Here is an 11,186-nt window from a genome sequence, read left to right as displayed (position 1 = left end):
ATAGCACGTGGTGTCCCACACTTCCTTTAAATGTTAAAGATAGTCCTTGTGCTCAAAAAAGATGATGATAAGTGAATGTTTCTGCAGAAGGCTCCCCTTCCTCTCCAGGGCTAACTGGGAACGGGCTATAATGCATCTGAGCCGAATGAGAAAAAGGCTGAGTATGTACCTTTGAATGGGGGAGGGGGCACTTGAGGGTAGGAACCCTGTTGTGGGGCCTGGTAGTCAAGGGATAAACCACTGGGGCTGAGGAGGCTCCTGGCTTGTGAATCAGGAGATGTGGGTCTGACCCATGGTTCTGCCTCTGATTCACTGAGTCAATAAATTCAAGCGTTAACTGAGCACCTACTATGTGCCAGGCACTGTTTCTGGCACTGGGGATACAGCAGTGGACACAGCAGTTCCTGCCCACATGTATGTGGCATTTCAGTGTAAGGTGGACAGAGGGGGTGCTGTTTACCCATCTGTACAAAGCAGTCTAGGTTGGGGAGTCCAGGACAGCAGCACAGCCTCAAGGGTCTTCAGGGGTCAAGCAGGCATTGCAAATGACTCACACAGGCTGCAGGGACCATGTGGACCCCAGGCTACGTCTTGGTTCCTGCTGCCTTTTGCTGGGACAATGTCTGTCTTCTGATTTTTTCTAAAAAACAGAACTCTAGATTTTTGCATGAAGTCCTCAGATTTTATATATTAGCAAATTGATGAAATGACAAAAAACATTATGTTACTAAAACTCCACCCATTTTTGTGGGTCTGGTCTGTAGGCATCCATTTCTCAGAGATGGTTCCTCCATGACAGACAAGAGGGTCCACAGAGACCCCAGTGCCTAGTGGGAGGGACGAGTCATGAGCCCTCTACCCCGATGAAGGGGCCTACTTGGCTATCAGGGTCCAAGTTCCATGAAAACATGGGACAGCTCAGGGACAGGTGGCCCTCAAGCCCCTGTGTGATGCCCACATGGTGAGAAGACCAAAGCCCAAGAGACAGAGGGGGGCGGCCGGGATTTGTCAGGGACAGCCCAGATCTTGGTGGTCCCTCTGGGTCCTGGTCGGCCTGATTCCAGAGCCCCCTCCTTCAGACCCTATACCCTGCTGGCTGCCACAGTGCAGGGGCTGTCCTCAGACTCAGAGTCTCACCCTCATAGTTTTAAGGGGCCTGGACACACCTTCAGGAGGATGTGAATTCAGGCTGGGGTCTCTGGCTCCAGTGTGGAAGACTCCCACTCCCTCCCTACCGGCGTCTAAATGGACCCAGGTCTGCAGAGCTAACTAGGCCAGCCACCTCTCCAGTCCCTCCTTGGTTTATTAGAACCCAGACAGGTTAAAGAGTTCTGCTGACCCCTTGGATCACAGCACAACTTTGGACCCCAGAGGCCCCTTACTCTGCCAAGGGCTGTTTATAGACAAGATGTGTTAACGCATCAGCAGGGAAGCAGCTGCACTGCTAACAATCCCTGGGCGTGTGAACCATCTGTGCCCGGCATCCTGGCACGCAGCTGGGCCCATCCTGCTAGTGGTACCTCGTCCTTTTCTTTCCTGAGCCACAGGGACCTGGAACCTGAGAGACTGACAGGGTCTGCTCTCCCCGAGGACAGAGATGGATGCAAGTGGGCACTTAGAGGAAAGCTAGGCGGGGAGACCTAGAGGAGGTGATCTGGCAGAGAAAGAGAGACTTCAAATGGGCTAGAGGGGAGAATTCAACTTTCCTGAGCACCTGCTATGTGCCAGGAATTTATACACGCCCCCTCATCTAAGTCTCATCATCTTTGGAGGGCAGATGTCACCAACCCCATTGTGTGATTATACCCATTTTGCAGATGAGGAAATTGAGGCCCAGAGAGATTAAGTGACCCTCCCAAGGTCACACAGTTTGGCCGTGGTGGGGCAGGGATTCACACCCAGACCCCTGGTGACCCCTAAGTCTATCTTCTTTCTAACTACACTGTCTAGGTTTGCTCCTCACTGTGTGGGGGTCCCCATGGCTCCTTCACCTCTGTTGTCCCCCACCCCAAAGCCATCAGGTGAATCCCTGGGAGAGGGAAGCTTCAGTAAGTCTCAGTCTTCAACCAGGAGTGGCCAAGACCATCACTTCAGAGAAGCAAGCATTTCCTGGCCGAGTAAATCAACAGGCCTCTTGGTCACTGCAGGTGTAGACGCTGCCCTCCTTCCCCAGGAAGTTTGTAAATCACACCTTAGACCTGGATTTTCAGAATCTTCTGGGGGTAAGTGAGGCAGGAAGCAGCGGGAGAGATGCAGGGAGAAGACCAGCACCCCAATTCAGGCCCTGGGGGGCTTCATGGAGGGGAGTGGCACAACATGGTGCTGAGGGACCACCACTGTTCCCACCTGCAGCCCTCGGGGAGGTCCAGACCCTTCCTGGAGCCTCTGACAACCCTGACATTCCAGGGTCTCTGACCCCAGTGTCTGGGTATCTGAGGGCAGCTGGAGCAAAGGGTCTGAGGCTCAGGGATGGAGGCTGGAGAGGGGGCTTGGGAGTGGGCAGCAGCTCTGAGCCAAGCTCTGGGCGGGGGTGTTTGGTGGGAAGAGGTGGCTGATGGTCATGGAGGACAGGCCCAGGGAGAGGTGCTCAGCAGGACCCTGGGCCACGGCAGCCGAGAGGAAGCTAGAGGGGCAGGACTCAGTACCCTGGCCTGGGAGTCAGAGTCTGGGTCAGCTCTGCTGCTGCTGACTGGCTGTGTGACCTTGGGCAAGTCACTGGGCCTCTCTCGGCCTCAGTTGCCTCATCTGCAAAGTAGAGGTGATTATTCCTGTCCTGGATGCTGGGCTATTGGGAGACCTCAAGGAGGTCAAGGAGCAAAAAGACAGTCGGGACGGTCCATCCTGAACACAGGGTGTAGGGCCTGGCCACTGACCTGGGTGGGGCCTGGCTCTGCTCCACTGGCCTCTGCTCCCAGCCTCCTGGTGATTGGCCAGGTCCTGGTGTTCCCGCCCCTGAGAGCCCAGCTGATTGGACAAGGTGGGGCCTTTAGGCAAATAAGGCTGTTCCCTCCCTCCCTCCCTCCTCCCTCAAGGCCACCATCACTGGGGCCTCACACAGGCTGGCTTGAGTTTCCCTAGGAATGGCTGGAGGCTTGTAAAACATGTGATTTGCCGTCTAAATGCAGGAGCCCTCTGGTCGTCTCTCCCCAAGATCCATGCTGCTCTCCCAGCCCTACCACTGACCCTCCCCTTCCTAATCCCTGCCCCCTCCCCCAGCCGTGTGATTTGGGGCAAGCACTTCACCTCTCTGAGCCTCAGGCTCCTCCCCTGTTAAATGGGGATGAGAATGCCTACCTCATGGATGTGTCCTGATTATTTACACGCTCTCGTAGTCCTTAGACAAACATTTCTTGGGAGCTTCCTGTGTGCCAGGCCCTGGTCTGGACACTGAGGACACGGAGATGGACAGTGGAGAGGCCTCTGCTCTCTCGGTGCTTCCATCGTGGTGGGCTGCTCGGTGGCTGCAGCAAGGAGCTAGCGGGGAAGGTGTTTGCAAGTGGCCAAGAGCCGAGGCAATCAGAGTGCGTGGGTGACACACCCAAAGTCACGGGTGGGTCATCACCACAGCCCAGACCAAGAGGGCTACAGAGCAAACACGTGACACACCCCCTGTGATGGGACCCACCACGGAATCCTACTGATTTTCAGTCCCTCAACCCAGTCAAGTCACCTCCTTCTCTGAAGACATTCAGCTTCCCTGAGGAGCATCAGTCCACAGGTGGAGGACGAGCCCTGACTGGCTGCTTTTGTCACCTCAGACCCAGCCAGAGGCTCTTGGGTGATCCTTTGACTCCCTTCTCCAAGCTTCCCATTCTCCCATACACTCCTAGCCCCAAAACTTCCTGTGGATTTACTAGGGACTGGGGGAGGGAGAGGCGGTTCTTTGGGTCTTGTTTTAGAGCCCTCATTGCCTCCCTCCCTTCCTGTCCTTCCTTCTAGAAATTCCCTCTCTACCCCTGATAAGAGAATTTTTAATTCTTATAATCATCATCTGAAAAATTGGGATCTTCTACAGGTAATTAAAAGGAGATTCTGCTCTACTTTATCTATCTCTCACCTCACCTTTGAATGTGATGCTGATTTCATAGCACACCTGGCACAAGAGCTATGAGAAGAAGCCCCTGAGGGGGCTTCATGTAGGAAGGTGGTGGGCGTGAATGTGGATGTGGAGACACATCTGGGGACCAGTGCCCGAGTGCGTGCAGAGTGCAACCAGCAAGTGTGAGTGTGTGAGCATGTGCTTGCATGCGCGTGCAAGGACTGGCAGGCAGCACCTGGTCAGGGGCAGCACGTGGGAGTGGGGTTAGGGGACAGATGATGGTGTGAGGGTACCTGGGGGTGGGTGATAGGGTGCAGGTCTGCCCTGGGGGTGATAGCTGGGGGGCCCTGGAAGCCTGTAGGTTCCCCACTTCCTGGTTGTTTATTTCTCCTCTCCAAACCTCTTCTCTGTCACCTGCAAAGTGGACACAGTTACCGTTCCTCCTGCATAAGACCATTAGGAGAATTAAGCGCGATGGTCTCTGCGCTCAGGTGGGTGCTCTGGGAGAGTTAGTTATTAGTATTCGCCCACCACTGAAGGGGGGCAAGGTGGGGGGTTAAGGTGACCAACCCTCCCAATTTGCCCAAGTCTGAAGGATTCCCTGGGATTCAGGATCTTCTGGGCTAAAACCCACACAGTGGCTATCTAGCGAGGGGGAGTGTGGTGACTTCCCAGGAGACAGGGCATGACCTGTGGGTGATGAGAGGTCAGGTTGTGGAGTGCAGGGGGAAGAGCTCACCTTGGTTGGGGGCCACAGTCCCCAGAGCAGGCTTTTGCTGTGGCTGCACAGCGTTTCCCATCTGACCCAGTGGAGAATCGTGGGCTCCTCGGCCCAAGAAGCAGTTTGTGGATAGTGCCCTGTTCAGATGGACCTCATCTGGCTCCAGCAGCACCATCCTATGTTAGGTGGGAATTCACTGTGGAGGGTCCACAAGAATGCTGGGACCTCAGGCACATGAATCTGTTCTGAGCCAGCCTTGGAGCTTCCATCTAACGTTTGGGTGGGCAGTGGTGGAGCTCTCCCAAGGCCTCAGGGGGCCTCCGTGCTGAGTGAGGTACAGTGTGCCAAGACCAGTCTAGCCTCTTCTCCCGCCCCCAGTGCTCTCAGAGGGAGCTTAGGACCCTCTAAGGGAGGGGACCCCCAGGCCCCAGCCTGCAGGAACCTCAGCCCCAAGGGGGATGGGAAGGCACAGCCATTCCTGAGCACCTACTATGTGCTAAACACCTGTGCCTGCCTCGGTTCCCAGCCTCCCAACAAGCTGCCGCTGCCCCATTTTACAGAGGAGGAAACTGAGGCTCTGAGAAGTTGAATGACTGGCCCAGAGCCGCAAGCCCCAGTGGCATGAGCCTGGGTCTGTCGGGGAACAGGGCCCACTCCTCTCCCACCGGCCCTCCACTGACCACTCACTCGGGGTCCTGGGGTGAGCCTGTGAGCCCCACCAAATGTCAGGGTGGTGGAGAGAACACGAGGAGAGCAGGCACCCCTCCCCATCAGGGTACAGATTCCACTGCAGAGCTTCTAGTGTGACCTCCCCTCCTCTTAGCCTTGGACCCCCACCGGGGGTATCATGGAGTCTACACAGAGAGGGTGCAGAGCAGTGGTTGCGCACAGCGTGCTGGGCTCAGAATCACACCCTCAGCACCCCCTGCGTGACCTTGAGCTCCTTGCTTCCACTCCCCATGGGAGGACGGTGGTGAAGCAGCCCTGATGCAGATGTGTGATGAGGGTCGTTGTTACAGACACAGACCCAGTTAGCAGAGGGCCCGGCGCCAGGTGAGCGCTCAGTGAAGGAGCTGGAGGACGACGATGGTGGTTGTGAGCATGAAAGCTAGCGAGGAGGGCGGACACTTACAGAGCATGTGCTGATGAGCTAGAGGACATGTGGGTGCTTTATTCAGGGCCTGGCTCATAGGCTGAGCTCAGTGAAGGCTGCGGTCCCTGTCACTCCCTGCCCACTCCAAGCTGGCCTCTTACTCCTGAGCTCTGCGCGCTGACACCCTTCCCGCAATAGCACCTCCACCACACCACCCTCCCCAGTGCTCACCCATCCCCAGGCCACCACCTTGAATTCTGGAAATAAAGAGCAAGTTTCAGTCTAATCTGTACTTCAGCCCTGGTGCTGATAAGACCCCACCTCCCTGATGTTTAATTGCTCAGCCCTGCGGGGCCCCTGTGGCCTCCGCTGCAGCATTTCTGAGCCCAGCAGCCCAGCAGCTGCAAGGCTGTCCTCACCTGTCTGACTCCGCCTGCTGCTCCCAGAATAAACTTCAGAGTCCTCACCACGGTCACGAGGTTGTGCATGAAATGACAGCTGTCTCCAGCCACTCTCACGACCTCATCCTGCCCCACACCCTCTTGTGCACAACGGCTCAGCCACCCTGGCCTATGGAGAACTCCTAGATGGTGCCAAGGTCATCGTATTCACTGTCTTGATGCCTGGGACGCCCTTCTCATCCAAAGATCTCAGCCTAAACCCTGAGAGCCTTCCCAGACCCCTGGAGAAAGGACCCCCACCCCAGGCACTCTGTACCATATCATCCTGCTTTATTTCCTTCATGGTATTTAATACTGTAGGAAGTTATCTTGCTTATTCATTCATTGGTGTATTCATTATCAATCTCCCCCATAAGTTGCAAGCTTTGTGGTATAGAGACCTTGTCTGTTTTGTGCCCTGTTGCATCCCCAGTGCTCTGCATGTTGCCAGACACATAATAGGTGCTCAAGAAATGCTTGTTGAATGAATGAATGAATGGATGCATGAGTAGGTGGATAAGCCCAGCTCTCTCTGTTCCTTAGTTATTAGTGAGGACTTCAAGAGGGTTGGGGCTGGTCCTAGCTCTGCCTGGTCTTTCCCAGAATGGAAGACACAGTGGGGGACTGTCCTCAGGATCTCTGGGCCCTTCGTCCTTCTGGCACAGATGTTCCCCTGTATCCAAGGGGTTTGAGAGTCAGCATCCTTCTCCTTCACTCTTCCAGACCAGCTCCTTATCTTCCCCTCAGGGTCCCCCTGGACTGGAGAGAGCTGGCTTGACAGACTCTACCCACCCCAGATCCCAGTCTAACAAAGAACAAGGGAAGATGTCCAGTGGGGTATGCTTGAACAGAAAGCCTCACCTGAAGAGGGGACACAGTTATGCCCACAGAGGCTCCGAGTAAGACAGTCCTCAAAGTTCCAAACCTGAAGAGAGAAGCAGTCCTGTCCCCCCAGTATGATATGGGAGGCATGGTCCTGCCCTTAGGAGCCCCTAGTCTGGACAGGAAAACAGACCTGCCTTTACAAACCTCCAGTCTGATGGAGGAATTCTAGTGCTCACTGGAGTCAGGGGCCCCCTGAGAGAGATAAGGAACCTGAGTCCCTGCAGACTCACAGAGACATGAGCTTACATCATCCCGACAGAGACCATGGGTGAGGCGGCCTCTCTCATAGGTGGGCACCCCCCTCCCTGAGCTCTGGGCATGAGACAGAAGGGCATCATCAGGGAGCCAGGGGCTCCCCTCCAGAGACACAGACCCTCTCTGGCTCCCTCCACCCTGGAAGGTGTGCAGCCAGAGACTTTCTGTGTCATGGTGGACCAGTTCCTGGGCCTTTCTGGGCCCATGTCATCCTTGGCTGAGGGCTGTGTGACATGGAATGCTGCTTCTGCCTCCACACTGGAATCTGTCCCTTCTCTCCTTGCCCTGGACTTCTCCCACACTCAGTGATGTACTGGTAAATAATTCACAACTGGCTCTCCAGGAAACAAAGCCCTGATTTGTAGTGCTGGCCAGTCTCTGCGGTGTGAATACTCCCACCATGTTCAATTTCAAGCTACCAATGAGATGTTAATGAATGGGAGGTTTGGAAGAGACACAGAGGAGTACAGCATTCTGCAGTGTTTCTGTACCATAGATGCAACTAGCCTCAAACGTGTATTCAATAGTACAATATTATACTGTAATTAGGGATTGATAGGTTTTGCGTGTTTATTAACTTTGGTTTTAATATAATCTGTTTCATTGTGAATTAAAACAATTTATTGTTCATTGTGGCTGTGTTTAACAACTGACTGATGAAATTCCTGAAAATCTAACCATCAGTTCCGTGAGCTAGTTTGAGCCTGCTCTGGCACGGCACTGCCCCTACCCTTCTCATGCCATCATCCTTGCTTCTTTTCTTTTTTTGTTTTTTTGCGGTACGCGGGACTCTCACTGTTGTGGCCTCTCCCGTTGCGGAGCACAGGCTCCGGACGCGCAGGCTCAGAGGCCATGGCTCATGGGCCCAGCCGCTCCGTGGCATGTGGGATCTTCCCGGACCGGGGCATGAGCCCATGTGCCCTGCATCGGCAGGCGGACTCTCAACCACTGCGCCACCAGGGAAGCCCTCTTCACTTGTTTTGATAGATTTTACAAAACTTGGCACGTTTCAGATTTTGTGGTTGGAGTTGTAGCCGATTTCTGGTATAATTCACAATGAAAAGACACCTCCTCTATTTTTCATTTTTGTTTTTGTGATTGTTGTTTTAGGTTGATTTTGAGAGAAGAAGGTAAATATGTGTTTACTCCACCATTTTCACTTAGGCATCAAGTGCTTTCTCCTCCATTATCTTTTTCAATCCCATTGCCAACCCAGGGAAGTGGCAGGGTGGTTTCCTCACAGAGCAGAGCAGAGAACTGGGGGACCCAGAGCCTGAGAGTAGAGTAAGACTGCATGGCCATCATAGGCAAGAACAGGCAGCACTCACTTGTACCCTGTCCCACTTCAGAAACAAATCCTAACATGTGACCCATAACTCTCTCACCCACTGGCTTTGGCCTATGCAAGGCCTCTGCATTCCCATGGCAGACATCACTAATTCATCACAGCACTCTTTCTTCCTGATCCTGAACCCAGCCCCAATCTTCTTTTCAAGGCTACATATCAGGAAAACAAAACCAGCCAACTGGCCTGGGTTTGTGAAATGAAACTTGTCTACCTACCTGGTATTAGAGATTTTCCAGGTATGCTGAATAGCTGTGCAGTCAGAGAGCCCTGGGTTTGAATTCCAGTACTGTGAAAGCCTAGAAGGGCAAAGTTGGGCAAATATTTTTGCAACTCTGAATCTCAGCTTTCCCATGTGTTAAATAAGGATCATTTAGTTGGTTGGGGGATTACATGAGGTAATGTTGGTAAAGTTCCTAACCAAGCACATGGCACATAACAGATATTCAATAGTACTTTTAGAAAGAAATGAAAAAAAGTATTGTTTTTCTCTTTTTTTTTTATTATTCTTCTCTTGATGAAGCTTATGAATATGGGGGGAGACAGATTTCACCCCATGTGTAAACTCTAGTATTGAATACAGTTATGAGGTTGGGTCCAGACTCAGTGGGGCAGGTGCTATAATTGATTAACAATGTCTGCCATGTGCATGTGATGAGAAGCTGTGATTTGTGTGCTGCCATATATGAAGTGGGAAGTAAAAGAGAGGTTGGGATGTTCAGGCCCTGCTCCATCACACATATCCCACTGTTTCTTGTGGACCACACAGGTATATGAAGAGAAGGCTCTGCTTTTACCACCATGGTGTTCCCTACTGCTCTGATGACAGTCTGGTAACTTTCATTATCTAAGCTGAAGGGGAGCCAAGACTAAGTGATGCAGTGAGGAGGTCACTGGGAGGTGTCAGAAAGCCTATATTCTAGTTCCGGTTTCCCATGGACCAGCTGCTTGTCCTTGAGCAAGCCTCTTCCTCTTGGGGGTGGGGAGTAGGGGGGAACAGATGGTGGTAGTGGATGAATGTTATCCTGGAAAGTGAAATTGGCCTAGATGATCTCTAGGAATTCTTCCAGCAGACACTTAGTAAATTTGGGATTTTCTGGGTTTTATTTGTTAAAATGCAAATTTCTGTATGCATTTTACATTTTAATTGTAAAATATATATAACATAAAATTTACCTTCTTTTAACATTCTTATTGGAGTATAATTGCTTTACAATGGTGTGTTAGTTTCTGCTTTATAACAAAGTCAATCAGTTATACATATACATATATCCCCATATCTCTTCCCTCTTGCGTCTCCCTCCCTCCCTCCCTCCCTATCCCACCTTTCCAGCTGGTCACAAAGCACTAAGCTGATCTCACTGTTCTATGCAACTGCTTCCCACTAGCTATCTATTTTATATTTGGTAGTGTATATATGTCCAAATATACACTACCACTCTCTCACAAAGTGTAGGTTTAATGGCCTTAAGTACATTCACATCACCACTATCCATCTCCAGAACTTCATCATTCCACACTGAAACTCCGTACCCATTTAACAGTAACTCCACATTCTCCCTCTCCCCAGGCACCTGCTAACCACTATTCTACTTTCTGTCTCTAAGAATTTGACTATTCCGGGTACTTCATATAAGTGGAATCATACAATATTTGTCCTTTTGTGTCTGGCTTATTTTACACAGCATAATGTCTTCAAGCTTCATCCATGTCATAGCATGTATCAGAATTTCACTACTTTTTAAGGCTGAATAATATTTCATTGTATGTATACACCACATTTTGTTTATACATTCGTCTGTTGATGAACATTTGCGTGGTCTCCATCTTTTGGCTATTGTGAATAATGCTGTTATGAATCTTGGTATAAAAATATATTTTGAATCTCGAATTTTAGTTCTTTGAGGTATCTACCCAGAAGTGGAATTGCTGGATTATATTCTGTGTTTGTTTTTTTTAGAGGACTGCCATATTGTTTTCTACAGTGGCTGCACCATTTTACATTCCCACCAGTAGTGTCCAAGGGTTCCATCCTCACCAACTCTTGTTATTTTCTATCATTTTGATTATAGTCATCTTAATGAGTGTGAAATGGTATCTTATGTGGTTTTGATTTGTATTTCCCTAATTTTTATCATTTGTGAGAATCTTTTCATGTCCTTATTGAACATTGGTATATCTTCTTTGGAGAAATGTCTATTCAGGTCCTTTGCCCCTTTTAAAATTGTTGTTGTTTTCATTGAGTTTTAGGAGTTCTTTATATAATCTGGATATTATTCCCTTATCAGATATGATTTGCAAATATTTTCTCACATTCTGTGGGTTGCCTTATTACTTGGTTGATAATGCCCTTTGATGCACGAAAGTTTTTACAAAATTTTTGATGTGTTCTAATTTATTTTTTCCTT

The sequence above is a fragment of the Neophocaena asiaeorientalis genome, unplaced genomic scaffold, assembly GCF_003031525.2.
Source record: "Neophocaena asiaeorientalis asiaeorientalis breed wild unplaced genomic scaffold, Neophocaena_asiaeorientalis_V1.1 scaffold79, whole genome shotgun sequence".
In the NCBI taxonomy this organism is placed as follows: domain Eukaryota; kingdom Metazoa; phylum Chordata; class Mammalia; order Artiodactyla; family Phocoenidae; genus Neophocaena; species Neophocaena asiaeorientalis.
This window is presented reverse-complemented; position numbering follows the sequence as displayed.